This window comes from Panthera tigris, chromosome B1 (genome assembly GCF_018350195.1).
Source record: "Panthera tigris isolate Pti1 chromosome B1, P.tigris_Pti1_mat1.1, whole genome shotgun sequence".
NCBI classification, from domain to species: Eukaryota; Metazoa; Chordata; class Mammalia; order Carnivora; family Felidae; genus Panthera; species Panthera tigris.
Genome location: NC_056663.1, coordinates 157,236,703 through 157,251,917, shown reverse-complemented (window position 1 = coordinate 157,251,917; position 15,215 = coordinate 157,236,703). Strand labels below are relative to the sequence as shown.

The following is a 15,215-nucleotide window of genomic DNA, read 5'->3' as shown; positions in this document are numbered from 1 at the left end:
AACCCCAGAACTAGACTCACAAACGTATGGCCAACTCATCTTTGACAAAGCAGGAAAGAACATCCAATGGAAAAAAGACAGTCTCTTTAACAAATGGTGCTGGGAGAACTGGACAGCAACATGCAGAAGGTTGAAACTAGACCACTTTCTCACACCATTCACAAAAATAAACTCAAAATGGATAAAGGACCTGAATGTGAGACAGGAAACCATCAAAACCTTAGAGGAGAAAGCAGGAAAAGACCTCTCTGACCTCAGCCGTAGCAATCTCTTACTCGGCACATCCCCAAAGGCAAGGGAATTAAAAGCAAAAGTGAATTACTGGGACCTTATGAAGATAAAAAGCTTCTGCACAGCAAAGGAAACAACCAACAAAACTAAAAGGCAACCAACGGAATGGGAAAAGATATTTGCAAATGACACATCGGACAAAGGGCTAGTATCCAAAATCTATAAAGAGCTCATCAAACTCCACACCCGAAAAACAAATAACCCAGTGAAGAAATGGGCAGAAAACATGAATAGACACTTCTCTAAAGAAGACATCCGGATGGCCAACAGGCACATGAAAAGATGTTCAACGTCGCTCCTTATCAGGGAAATACAAATCAAAACCACACTCAGATACCACCTCACGCCAGTCAGAGTGGCCAAAATGAAGAAATCAGGAGACTATAGATGCTGGAGAGGATGTGGAGAAACAGGAACCCTCTTGCACTGTTGGTGGGAATGCAAATTGGTGCAGCCGCTCTGGAAAGCAGTGTGGAGGTTCCTCAGAAAATTAAAAATAGACCTACCCTATGACCCAGCAATAGCACTGCTAGGAATTTATCCAAGGGATACAGGAGTACTGATGCATAGGGGCACCTGTACCCCAATGTTTATAGCGGCACTCTCAACAATAGCCAAATTATGGAAAGAGCCTAAATGTCCATCAACTGATGAATGGATAAAGAAATTGTGGTTTATATACACAATGGAATACTACGTGGCAATGAGAAAAAATGAAATATGGCCTTTTGTAGCAACATGGATGGAACTGGAGAGTGTGATGCTAAGTGAAATAAGCCATACAGAGAAAGACAGATACCATATGGTTTCACTCTTATGTGGATCCTGAGAAACATAACAGAAACCCATGGGGGAGGGGAAGGAAAAAAAAAAAAAAAAAAAGAGGTTAGAGTGGGAGAGAGCCAAAGCATTAGAGACTGTTAAAAACTGAGAACAAACTGAGGGTTGATGGGGGGTGGGAGGGAGGGCAGGGTGGGTGATGGGTATTGAGGAGGGCACCTTTTGGGATGAGCACTGGGTGTTGTATGGAAACCAATTTGACAGTAAATTTCATATATTAAAAAATAAAAAAAAAATAAATAAAAAAAAAATAAAATTAAACTAAAATGTATAATCTGCATAAAAAGAAAACTATTAGTTAAATCAAACAATAAATGACACATTGTGAATTAAGGAAATAGTATCATGCTTCCCATGTGTTTTATCTGGTCTTATACAAATTTAAAAGGAATATCAATACATCAATTACTTTCTAGAAAATGTTTCTCGGTTGCTAATTGTCAGTGGTATGTCAGTGGTATGTTTATCCATAAGTACCACTGGAATTACAAACTGGAAAAAGAGAGGCAAGAAAATAAACACAGCACCACTGAGAAACTATTCTTTCCTATGCAAAAATCCATTGTGTGAACAACTACCTAAGAGACAAGATTTGATAATTAATTTTCTACATGCAAGTGCTTCTGCTGATAACTCTTCACTGCCCTTCGGAGCAGTTCCATGCCCTACACTGGCAGTGGTTCAGCCCTCAATCCTTTACTCAGATGCTTTTGGTCATGGGACTTGTTGAAGAAAAAGAAACCAGCCTCCCCTTGGGGTTTTAACAAGGTTTACCATGAGATTGAGTATCTAGGGTTGGTTGGGGTAAACAGTGTTGGTGTTGAAAGATAGATCTTAAGTGACAGAAAGTGACATTGGTTCTATAAATGGTTTTGCAGTAACACATGTGGGGACTTGTAAAATATGGGGCCCAGAGCAAGCATCCTCTTGCTGAATTTAAGTGTTCCATGGTACTAAAACTGCATTTAGTTTTCAGTGATATTCACTTTATGGAAAAACATTTCAGAATATTTATAATTTCTGGTTAAGATATTTTCAATTCTTTGTGGATGGAGTCAGACTAAGTAAATCAGATAAAATAAATACATATATTTGTTTTCTTAGAATAAATACAATAAACTGAGATATATTAGGAGTAGAGAGTCACTGTGCTGTAATAGAGAAAATGGTTTTTCTGAGTTAAATTCTGGTTCTATTATCTCAGAACAGTTCTGTCCTTTTCCCTCCAACTAGATGGGCAGGGCTAAGTCTATCTTCAGTGTGTGTCATTGGGTCTCTCTCCTCTGCTTTCCTTCCCTCCTCCTTCTTCCAACTTGCCTGGACTCCTTGGATTTGGGACCTCTTCTTTTCTTCTCCACCGGGGATCCTTTACTTCACCTTGGCTATTGGTTCAAGTTTTTAGACAGTGGGTTTAATCTATATTTTTCTTCCAGGAACTTAGAGTATAGGCGGGAGTGATAGGAAAGCAACCTTTTGATACAGCTCCAGAGTAAAACAAATCCTGTTTTTTTTTTCTGTTTCTGTTTTCTGAGTAATAAAAATTAGTTGCATTAATATCCTTAAAGAGTCTTTAATCCCTCTGTGATATCAAACACAGGACTCAAACTCACGAACCATGAGATCATAACCTGAGCTGAAGTTGGACGCTCAACTGACTGAGCCAGCCGGGAGCCCTACCTTACATAGTTTTAAATAGTATTGTTTCTCCATGCAGGCTTTAGGGAAATAATTATATTAATTAACTGTTATATTTGTTTTACAGAATTTTAATTTTATAAATTTCTTCCTTCAAAACCAGCTAGAAAGGAGTTAACACATTAAATGTTTACATAGTATGAATTTAGATGTAACATTTCTAGTATAAATAGGTAGGTTAGAAAACTGAATAATCACTCCTTATATGACATTCTGCTGCTGAATTTTAGTGTGTCTTTGTGTGTGTGTGCAAGAGGCATGGGCACATGGAAAAATAGAATAGTGAGTGAATATGAGTTTCCTTAATAATTTGATAAACTGCATGTTAACATAGCAAAAAATGGATTGATTTGGACATTTGGTTTGTTGAACATAATCATCTACATAACACACTGAATGACAACATATTTGATTCGGTAATGATATATTTATAAACTGTTACATAGGTGATTGGCAAATAAGATAACTACTATTGAAGAGAACTACAACGATGTATTCAATTTATCATATTTGAATTGTCCAGATCCATTTAATTTGTGAATTAGCAGTAATAACAACAGCAAAAATATTTTAACATATTTTTGTGATAGGTCATTTTATTTTTTTCCATGTCCTAAGAAAAAAACCAAAAAGTACTATTTTGTTTACCTTCCAGCAGAATATGAGAAGCCAGATACTAAGTGTATCAGGAGATAGGACACTAAAAGCAATGTAGGTTGAAAATCATAGTCTTTCAAAATAACCCCATATGAATCAACCTATGCAGACATCTTCTCTATACATCATCAAGCTTGTTAACTTATACAGGGTCATTTTTGACATTTCTTTGATGGATAGAAATTTTCGCTGTTTTCATCTTATTTAATAACACAATGACATTGTCAATATATTTACCGCAGACAAAAATTAATGACTCTGATGTGTAAGTTCTTTATATTATCACATCATTTAAACTTCACTGCAATTATTCCTGTAAAATCATTGTTGTTAGACCTAATTTTAATGATGAATCACAAAGTACTCAGAGAGCTTATGTGACTTTACTCCTAGGTAGTCATCACAGGATTTAGAATACAATGTTGGACTCTAACGCATGTTCTTTCCCCACTATATTATACTGAATATCTGGTAGATAGAATGAAGACCAACAACTTAAAAGTCTAAGAAGAATTTATTTTTCTGTTACTCTGAAAGAAAGGAATGTATTTTTTATCATGTGGTCTTGAATATATTTCTATCTTTTTCATGAATATTGGGAGATAGTATTTTTCATAAATATGTACAATAGTGTCTCCCATTCAACATGCTCTTTTCCAACGTGGTGACACTTCTCCCATTGAGACGGAGGCTAGGTTTCCCCCCTTTGAGGTAAGGAAGTGTTGTGCCTCTGGCAGAAATGATGCTATGTTGCTTCTTCATCCAAGTTCAAAAAGACAATTCATGGTTTTCATGGGACCTTACTCTTGCAACCTGGCCACCATTCTCTCAGAAAACCCAAACACTCCAAGGAGAGTAACCAGGGCCCACAACACCATCTGACTTCCCAGAGCTGAAAGCCCAGCACCAACTTGCCAGCCATGTGAGTGAGCCATCTTGGATATGCATCCCCCAGCCCTTGTGCCAGCTGACACCACATAGTACAGACTGTGAGCCCTGTTGAGCCCTGTCCAAATGGAATATTTGGGATCAGAACAAATTATTGTTGTTGTTTCAGACACTAAGCTTTTGGGTGGTTTGTTATATAGCAACAGATAACTCAAACAGTAACCTAAGATACAATTTCCTCCAAGGACTGTTTTAAATTCTATATATTTAAGGTAAAACAACACAATGATTTAATGGATATTTTAAGGGCTTTTATTGCTCACACTCATAACTTCTCACCTAAGATGTGACCGTTTTTTGTCTAAACTATTGTAAAATAAAATATACATAACAATGGATAATTACCGCATTAACTCGTTAAAAGCTTTTTTCTTATTGAGAGAGAATGCATTTTAAAAGACAGCATTTTCATCAAAGAAATATTTTTAAACCTCTGATTTGGCAGGAAAAATCAAAGCTTAAAAGCATTGGTTGCATTCATGAAGTGCTTTTCTTATTAATTGTTGGAGAATGCCAAAGTCCCTTGTGGAACACATGGCAAAACAAGCTGATTAAGAGGCTTAGTATTATTTTTAAATTACTTAATTGCCATTTAATGAAATAGGGAGCTCTGACTTCCACGCTACCTAATAAAATGGTTACTCTGCAAGGAATGAATTGCTGGTTGCACTGACCTTGCAGAGCAAGCTGGGTTTAAAGAAGCCACATAATACATTTCTACAATGATGGTGTGGGGACTGAAAGCCAGATTACTGGAAATGTGCGTGTTAGCATTTATATCTCTTTTATAATTGCTGAAATAATGGCCAACATACATTAAGAAATGTCTGGGTATTCCACTGGGTGCCCTGATTGCAGTGAAACCACATATATGAATACCTCTTAATTGCTAAAGTAATTTCTAAGGAACTAAAAACACAGTTCATTTGCTTTCCCACCCTGCCCTTGGGAACCTGCAATTTTGCTTCATTACAACCACTCAACCTTTAGCCCTCATCCACTTCAAAATGGTTTGCAGTGTTTTATATATAATAAAACAGCCTCCATATGTAGGCATGCACAAATCTGTTATTTTTGTTAGCATACTGTTTCCAAGTTTGGAATTAGATACGTTTGAAGCCAAGAATTTAGCCATATCAATGCATATTTATTATATGTGCTTATTTTAAATATATATATATATATATATATATATATATATATATCCTCCCACTTAGTGAATATATCTTTTTTTAGCAGATCTGCAAGAGCAAATGTATATTTGAAAAGGGAAACTGGGCTACTTTTTGTTTTATTTACTGCAGCATCTGATCAAACTAACTAGCTGGATAAAGACAGAATTTCAGGAGCTCACATTGTGTATCAGATTTCCAATCACTAGTATAAAACACTAATTCCCATGGTAAATTTACCATGAGGTTAAAAAAATAAATCTATGTATCTATATTCATATATGTGTGTGTGTGTATATATACACACACACACACACACACACACCATATCATAATATATATCTTGCATTTATATATCTTATGTATATCTAAAATGTATATTATATATACATCTATATATCTTCTGTTTCTGATGAGATTTTTAAAATTTTTTCCTTCAAGTTCATCTTATATTTTTTATTTCTTTCTTTCTTTCTTTCTTTCTTTCTTTCTTTCTTTCTTTTTTTTCTTTCTCTTTCTTTTCTTTGCTTCCTTTCCTTCTTTCTTTCTTTCCTTCCTTCCTTCCTTCCTTCCTTCCTTCCTTCCTTCCTTCCTCCTTTCCTTCCTTCCTTCCTTCCTTCCTTCCTTCCTTCCTTCCTTCCTTCCTTCCTTTCTTATATGTACTTTCTTTCACAGCCTGGTCTCTTTGTCACTGTATTCACTACCTTCTTCCTGTATATATTATTTACTTTCTTATTGGTAACTGACCAAAATTAATTACCTTATTCTCAAATAACAACACCCAGATTTTCCTTTTTTTCATCGACTTGTAGTTCATGTATTTCAGATGAAGGTGGCAATCTTCAATGTTGGTCACCCAATCTAACTTGTTCAGTCAATACAATCCATTCCTGTGATTACTATAATTAGTTTGGGTTGAGCATGTGACATGCATTTAGCCAATGAAAAGGATCTGGGAAATCATATGTTTTCACTCATATGTGGAACTTGAGAAACTTAACAGAAGACCATGGGGTAAGGGAAGGGGAAAAAATAGTTACAGAGAGGGAGGGAGGCAAACCATAAGAGTGTCTTAGACACAGAGAACAAACTTAGGGTTGATGGGGAGAGAGAGACAGAGAGGGTAAAATGGGTGATGGGCATTGAGGAGGGCACTTGTTGGGATGAGCACAGGGTATTATATGTAAGCGATGAATCACGGGAATCTACCCCCGAAATCAGGAGCACACTGTATACACTGTATGCTAGACAATTTGACAATAAACTATATTTGAAAAAAAGAAAAAATAAAAATTTTAAATTAAATGGAAAGAAAGAAGAAAGAAAGAAAGAAAGAAAGAGAAAGAAGGAAAGAAAGAAAGAAAGAAAGAAAGAAAGAAAGAAAGAAAGAAAGAAAAGAAAAGAAAAGAAAAGAAAAGAAAAGAAAAGAAAAGAAAAGAAAAGAAAAGAAAAGGATCTGGGAAAGACTACAGACCTGCTAGGACAGACATTTTCTTTCTACTAAAGACTGATCATAACTACTACATAATAACTACTAAAGGCTGATCATAATAACTGGTGGCCATCTTTGTTTCAACAGGAAGAGAGTGTGATGAAGAATGAAGACAGAATAAGAGACAGATGAAAATAGATTTTTGATATTTTAGTAAAGTATATGGATCCAACATGATTTAGGTTGTGGACCACTCAGTTACTTAAGGCAACACCTGTCCCCTTCCTGCCCCTTATTCCCCAGAATCTTTTTTGTTGTTGTTTGCTCAAGTTCACTTGGGTTTCTCTTACTTGCAACTCAAAACATTCTGACTATAATCCTCTTGACTTTTTTTTTCTGTTTTTACATTTCTTCCCTTTAGATCTCTCTGTTTGTTGTCTACTGCACCCCCATCCAATATTCTATCAAATTTTATTCAGTTTACTTTTTCTCATTTTTTCCCATCTTATGTGGCATTATATTCCCTATTTCCTTTAGTACTCTTTCCATTACTCTGCTACCATTTTTTTTTTTTTTGGTTGTATCCATTCTTTAGCCAGATCTAATAAAAATAGATTCCTCTCTGAAATATCTTCCACAACTTATGGTCAGGTCAAACAACTTTAGTAAACTTAATATGTTTAGACAAATTCCAACCACAAAATAGAGAAACTCTATGCTTTTTTTACATTAGTCAAGGACAACAATAGTCACCATTTTCCATCTCTTATATTTTGTTTCTGTACTATCACCATTTGCTTTTAAGAACTAGTCCACTTCAGAAGTAATAAAGTCCAGAATCCTTTGGAACCAGAAAATTATTCTGAAATTTATATGCAAATTAAGGGACATTAGAGGTATATTAGACTTATACTAAAAATGAATAGTAACACATAATAAACAAAAAATAATACAATGTACCTATATATTATGTGAAATATAGAGGAGCTAGAGAAACAATATATAATATATGGTGTTTCTTACAATTGATAGCATCTGTTCACATCAAAAACTACTTTGAAGAAAATTTCTTTCAAAATGTCATTGCAATGAATTATATTTATAAAACCAAAGTAAGTGTAAAATAAAGAATGACATGTAAATGACAATACGGAGGTTACCATCATGTTTAAATAGCAACCAAGTTCAAAATCCTTCAAATAGGAATTGACCTTACCTGTCTCTTGATCAAGATTACCACTTTTTCATCCAAAACATTCATTTAAATTCAAAGAGTGCTTATAAATAAATGTGTAATTATAGCTGATAGTGACAAGTTTCACAGATCATCTGGCTAACATCCAAAAATCCAGATATTTTTGAGGGTTATCCAACTGTAAACAGTCAAGAAGTTCAATTCAATAAACATTTTAATGTACCTTCTTATACTGTGGGAACTAAAATGTTGATAAGATATGTTCTTAGTGCTTTAAGGTAGAGTCTACTGTAGGAGAAGATTCAAGCACATTACCCTATGATAAGTATTCTCACGGGCTTAGCAAAAATTACTCTGAGAAGACAAACTAAGTTATATCTCATTATTTCTGAGGGAGTTAACGAAAAATACCATATAATGAAAGTATTTGGATAAGAGTAAAAGGATATCCAAAATACTGGGTGGAGGTGGGGAAACTATTTCATACAGAGGGTTAACAATGTTACAAAGAAATGGAAATCTAAGAGCATATTGACAAAGACTCTTCCTTGACCAAACTTTAATCAGTTTCCTCTGAACTCTCTTTCCTATTAGGCCTGAACCCTAGTCCTTGTACCAGTCTTTGGCCTGCTCAGCTTAGTTTTAGCAAGTCTTCCCACTGTTAATATCTAACCACCCTCGGTGATTTGATATATAAATTCTTGCTTGCCTTTAGCAAGAAGTGTGTTAGGACAGTTTAGCAAGAATCACCCTATATCTCTTCTTAGTAATTTTCAATCCATTAACCACTTACTCTGTTCATTGGTTCTAAATCCCCAGCTGCATTTCTGTATTTGGAGTTGTAAGCAATCAACTCTCCCCTACTGCAAAATCCCTATTGCAATTGTCTTGCATAAAGTCCCTTGCCATTTTAATACATGTCAGAATATATTTTAATAATATGACACCTCTAAGATATTTAATCAGTATGACTGAAAAATTGCGGGAGATCAACATTATCCCTATGCTTAAGAAGCTTACAATGTATTTTAGGAGATAAATATTAAGTATAATGCAAACAGATACAATAAATTATAAAATAAAGTTATGTATATATATGTTTAGTCTCTGAGAAACCATTTAATTATAATTTGGTAGGAATTGGGAAGGCTTCAAGGAGAGAGAAATAAAGAAAAGAATGCAGTGAAAGTGGGGAAATGCATTCCAGTCAGAGGAAAATGAGTATTTTAAACCATTAAACCTTAAAAGCATAAAGGCTAATGGGAAACCAAATGGCATCTGTGCACAGTGGATGAAGTAAGTTTTGAATTTAGAATATTTAAATTTGTTTGAAGAATTTGTTCAAAGATGACAGATTGGATACAAGTGTTTTCTTTCATTCCCTGCCAAAGTCTCATATAAAAGACATAAATGACATGAAATGGAACACCTCCATAGGACAAAGAGAATGAATGAAGAGATAATAGTGAAATATTTTGAAAAAGGAAAATGGATAAGTGATGATTAACTTCACAAATACCAAACCAAACAAACGGACAAGCAAACTTGATCCTAAAGGAGCAATGAAAAAAAAGAAGACTTCGAAAATTCCAAAACACTCAGGAAATGGTAGCACTGAATACTGCTTGATGTAGGTGCTTTCCAGAATAAAATTCAATGACCTTTAAAGAGAGACAGAAGAGTCAAACTCCGCACAACATATCCACAAAGTCCAGCATAATTTTATGTACATATATATGACATGAAATAAATAACTATAAATATATATTCAGAAAAATTAGTCTAAAATCAATTTTAAAAATAAGAGGAATTGTTAATAGAAATAGAACCCATAATAACTGAGATGTCAGCGTTAGCAGAAAAGATTTTAAAACTCTAACATAAATAGGTACAAGGTAATAAAGAAAAAGATGCACATGATGAGTAAAATGATGGGAAATCAAGTCTGTTCAAATGTCTGGAAATAGAAATTCCAGGATATAATAGTGCAATATCTAGAATGAACAAATGAATGGGATTACCAGAAGGTTAGCAGCTGCAAAGTAGATAAATAAATAAACAAAGAAACAAACAACAGAAATGACCCAACTCATATTTAAAAAGGGACAAATAATTGAGAGACTAAGAGAGCTCAATATTATGTGAGACAACATTAAGAAGTCTGATGTAAATAAGTTGGAATCCATGAAAGTGAAGAAAGAGTGAATGATTCAGAAAAAAACCACAGTATTTGAACAAATAATAGCGAAAATTCCCAATATTTTACAAAGTATCCAAATCCAACAAAGCTAAACACACTCAAGTGGGACAAATTTAAAGAAGACAGTCACATCATAGCCAAACACTGAAGATAACACAAATCTTAAAAGCATCCAGAGAAATATGACACACATTTAGTTATCAAGGATATCCATATGAAACCATGCTGATGTATAATCACACATGAGAATAGGTCAAATTAAAAAGAAAAGAACATAAACACCAAGTGTATCTAAGGATGCAACTCTATATTTCATCATTGATAGGATCAAACTCTTATTTTCAATGTTTCACTTTGCTCTCTTACCAGCCCTTTTTAGAATCACTATCCAAATAAAGTATTTACACTTGAGTGTTTGATTCAGAGTTTGTTTTTATGGGAATACAGACCAAGACGATTTCAGGGACGCTACTGATGTTCTTGGACTATTATTACTGATCCCCTGTTCCCTTCCTCTTACTATTGTATTCTGAAAGTGTCTTAATAAATTGCTTGCAAAGGACTTGTCTCTCACTGTTTGCATCTAAGGAATCTGGCCTCAGACAACAATCTTTTCTATCTTTTCTCTAGTAGACCATTATTTCCACTACTTAACATGCCTATTTTTTGAATGTTTTAAACAAAATATTCCCAGTTCTTTGATTTCTTTCATAATATAAGGAAATACCTATCTATACAATGTTTTACTAGGATGATTACTTTTAGATTCTTTATTCTTTATCTTGATATATAGATTATTCTATGTTTCCTTTTGTGTTATTTTTGCGTAAGTCCTGGCTTAGTCTTTTTCTATTCAATATTCATTTTTTAACATGGGCAATTATGAATTAATTTAACAAAACTAAGATGACTATTGAAGAAAATGAAATGGGACAATAAACAATTGCAATCCATAATTTTAGAAAACTGCTTTCCTAAATCAGGTAGTTGTTTTAAAATTTTTTAAGGTGGCTTAACCTTAGGTTGTAAATAATCATCTGACTTACAGAGATGCTCTGTAGAAACAGGATTCTTTTTGTTCTTACCTGTGTTGGTGTCCACTACAGAATTGATTTCTTCTCCCTCCTCTATTCCCTCCCTCCTCTTCCTTCTCTATTCCCCTCCCTCCTCTATTCCTTCTCCCTCCTCTATTCCTTACCTTTCAAAGAGTTATAGGTTTTTTTAAATTGAGATAAATATTTTTTAAGTAATTAAGTAAAAGAGTGCCTTTATTTCTCTTGACAAAAGAATACTTTAAATTATGTTTATTCATATATAAGTGCCAAGCTTAGACTCCTATTAAGCAAACCATACTGTTCTCTGCTTTGCAGATTTCTTAGTTTTTTTTTTTTTATAATTTTATAAAGGACTCTTGTTTCTGGTCACTAGTTCATTATGATCATCTGCTCAAGTAAGATTCCTTGTTTGAAAAAAAATAGAATAATTTTTAGTATTTCTCTTCTTTAAGATTTTTTTATTCATAAAAAATACTAGTGAGACAAGAGCTGTTAGGGCTAAGAAGCTACTTCACTAATTATGAAGTTATAGTTTAAAAGTTGCTAAGATGCTAAAGTTTTAAGAAATATTATGAGAATTTCAAGACTTGAATAATTAGAAAATTTTAAATGCTTGAGAAAAAACTAATTTTCACCAACCCACTTAAGAGTACTCCACAGAAGGTTACTCAAATGGAAATTCAGATAAATTTATGACACAGATATAGCTTGAAGTGGTCTTATAATAATGACAATGGAACTATAATCTTTAAGCTTTATTATACATGCATTAATAAAAAAGCAGTGATAGTTCCAAGGTCATGTATTTAATTCTAAATGCCATTTTTTTTCACAGAATACCTCTGTCTTCTTTATTTGAACCTAGAACCAAAGTGTTTAAGGAGACAGAGAAAGCATCTAGTCCAGCCTGTAAATATTATAGATGAAGAGTTGGGGTAGAAAGGCCAAGAGCCTTGTTCATTATCATATAATATGTCATATTTATGGCTAAACTTGGAATCCACATCCAAGATTGCATACATTGGCCTCATCTAGTTATAACAGAAAAAGGTTGATTTGGAGGCCTTGCTGTGTTCCTGTTTCAATCCCAGCCTGAAGGAACTGCGGCATTGATTTTTTTTAAATTAAAATATATACAGTATATTGATGTCATAAATAAAGTTTCTGAACATTTTATACACATGGCAGAGATTTCCTGACCTACTTTCAAATCAGTATTAAATGCTTACAGAAGTGTGATAATTTGTTTTTTGGGGAAAAAACTGTTCATAAATTTAAATCTGTTATCTCTGTGGAATATCTCCATGACTTACACCTGAAAATCTTGACAGGAGGACATAATAAATAAGACACCTTAGCTGCAGCTTGTAATTTATCAGATTTCAATCATCCTCTTCTCATTATGTTAACAGTAGAAGTATAATCATATTAAGAAAAAAATCTGTGGACTCAAAAATCTTGTTAAACATCCAGTTCTGGATTATGTGTTCAGATTCTGATATTAAGGGAGGTAAATTATATGCATGTGTCCTGACATCTGTTGTAAACATATTTGCCAAATTCCAAATTCTTTGCAAATAGACAATAAGGAAACCCCAAATTATATAAATAATTATGTATTTATATATGATCCTGAAGTTATGAAAGTAAATTTTTTTTTAAAAAAGTGTTCAAGTACTGAAGTATTTGAAAGGGATTCAAATATATGAGGTCCTTTAGAATGGCGTTTTTACTTGAAAGATTTCAGGCATGTGATATAGGCATGCTTATGGCACATTAAAAAAATCAATAACATAATCTGGTACTTTTTTCTGAGAAGCAAGTTGATTTAAACACTAACAAAAACACTCACATTGGGAATGTGAGTGTTGGAAGGGAATACCCTTCCAACATTTCAGCTTTTTAAAATAAGCAGTTAAGGGAGGAGTTAAGATGGCGGAGAAGTAGGGGGACCCTGGGCATTCTTCCTCCCTCAACCACAGCTATATTGAGGTCAGATCACTTGGAACACACAGGAAATCCATCTGTGGTGTGGCATGAGGATCTCCAAGGTTGGGCGGAGATAGCATGGGGAGTGTGAGGTGCATGGAAGTGAATTGGATGAGGGAAAAAATGGCAATACTGCAGAGGGGAGGGAACCCATTAGAAAGACAAAAAGGAGAGAAAGACAAAGGGGCTGTGAAATGGCAGTATTGAGTTAGCACAAGGGGAAAAACTCTCTGGACCACGGAGTGGGAATGAGAAATACAGGGAGTGCCAGTTTTGATTATCTTGTGAAGCCATGGCAGCCTACTTTTATTCCAGGCTATTCTAACAAACAAATCAAAGCACACCTAGTTAAAGGGCCAAACACTCCCCACTGCAAGCAAGGAGGAGCTCTGCACAGGACTGGCCAGTTGGAAAGAACAGCCACAAAGCAATAGCAGAGTGCACAGAGCATACAGCATAAACACTTCCTGAAGTGTCAGAACCTGGACAGTGTATGACCCCTTTTTAATAAAGCAGTACTCTCTGGTGCAGGAAACATAGTAAGCTTTTAAAACATGCAAAAGACAGAACTTAACCAAAATGACAAGACAGAAGAATTCTCCCCAAAAGAAAGGTCAAGAAGATATCACAGGCAGCAACTTGCTCAAAAAAGATATAAGTGATATATCTGAACAACAATTTAGAAAAATAGTCATAAAACTACTGGCTGGGCTTGGAAAAAGCATAGAAGACAACAGAGTACCAAACCCTTGCTGCAGAAATCAAAATACTCCACTTGCAGCAATGGGCAGATCATCTAAGCAGAAAGTCAACAAGCAAACAATGGCTTTGAATGACTGAACCAGATGAGCTTAACAGATATATTCAGAACATTTCACCTTAAAACAGTAGAATACAAATTCTTCTCAACTGCACATGAAACATTGTCCAGAATAGATCACATACTTGGTGACAAATCAGCCCTCAAGGGTACAAAAAGATCAAGATCACACCATGCATATTTTTGGATCTCACTGCTATGAAACATGAAGTAAACCACATGAAAAATTTGGAAAGCCCTCACATACATGGAGGTTAAAGAACATCCTACTGAAGAATTAATGGGTTAACCAGAAAATTAAAGAAGATATTAAAAAATACATGGAAGCTAATGAAAATGAAAACATGACAGTCCAAACCCTTTGGGATGCAGCAAAGGCAGTTCTAAGAGGAAAGTACATTGCAATTCAAGCCTATCTCAAGAAGCAAGAAAGGTCCCAAATACACAACTTAACCTTACACCTAAAGGAGCTAGAAAAGGAGCAGCAAATAAAGCCTAAATCTGGGAGAAGAAGGAAATAATAAAGATTAGAGCAGAAATAAATGGTACAGAAATAAACAAACAAAAAAAAAGCCCAGTAGAACAGATCAATGAAATTCAAGATGGTCTTTGAAAGAATTAACAAAATCAATGAACTTCTAGCCAGACTTACCAAAAAGAAAAAAGAAAGGACCCTAATAGGTAAAATCATGAATGCAAGAGGAGAGATCACAACCAACACTACAGAAACACAAACAATTAGAATACTATGAAAAATTATATGCCAACGAACTGGGCAATATTGAAGAAATGGAAAAATTCCTAGAAATGTACAAACTACCAAAATTGAAACAGGAAGAAATAGAAAATTCGAATAAACCCATAACCCGCAAAGAAATCAGTAATCAAAAATCTTCCAACAAACAAGTATCCTGGGCCAGA

The 15,215-nt window shown here is 34.4% G+C and overlaps 1 long non-coding RNA gene across 1 annotated transcript in view; it reads left to right on the top strand.

The window, feature by feature from the left end:
- Positions 1-7,481, top strand: part of LOC122237736 — a 317,012-nt gene extending 309,531 nt beyond the window's left edge. Inside the window, exon 5 of the long non-coding RNA XR_006216358.1 lies at positions 7,183-7,481. This is a non-coding gene — a long non-coding RNA (uncharacterized LOC122237736). The remainder of the gene's footprint in view (positions 1-7,182) is intronic.
- The last annotated feature ends 7,734 nt before the right edge of the window (positions 7,482-15,215 follow it).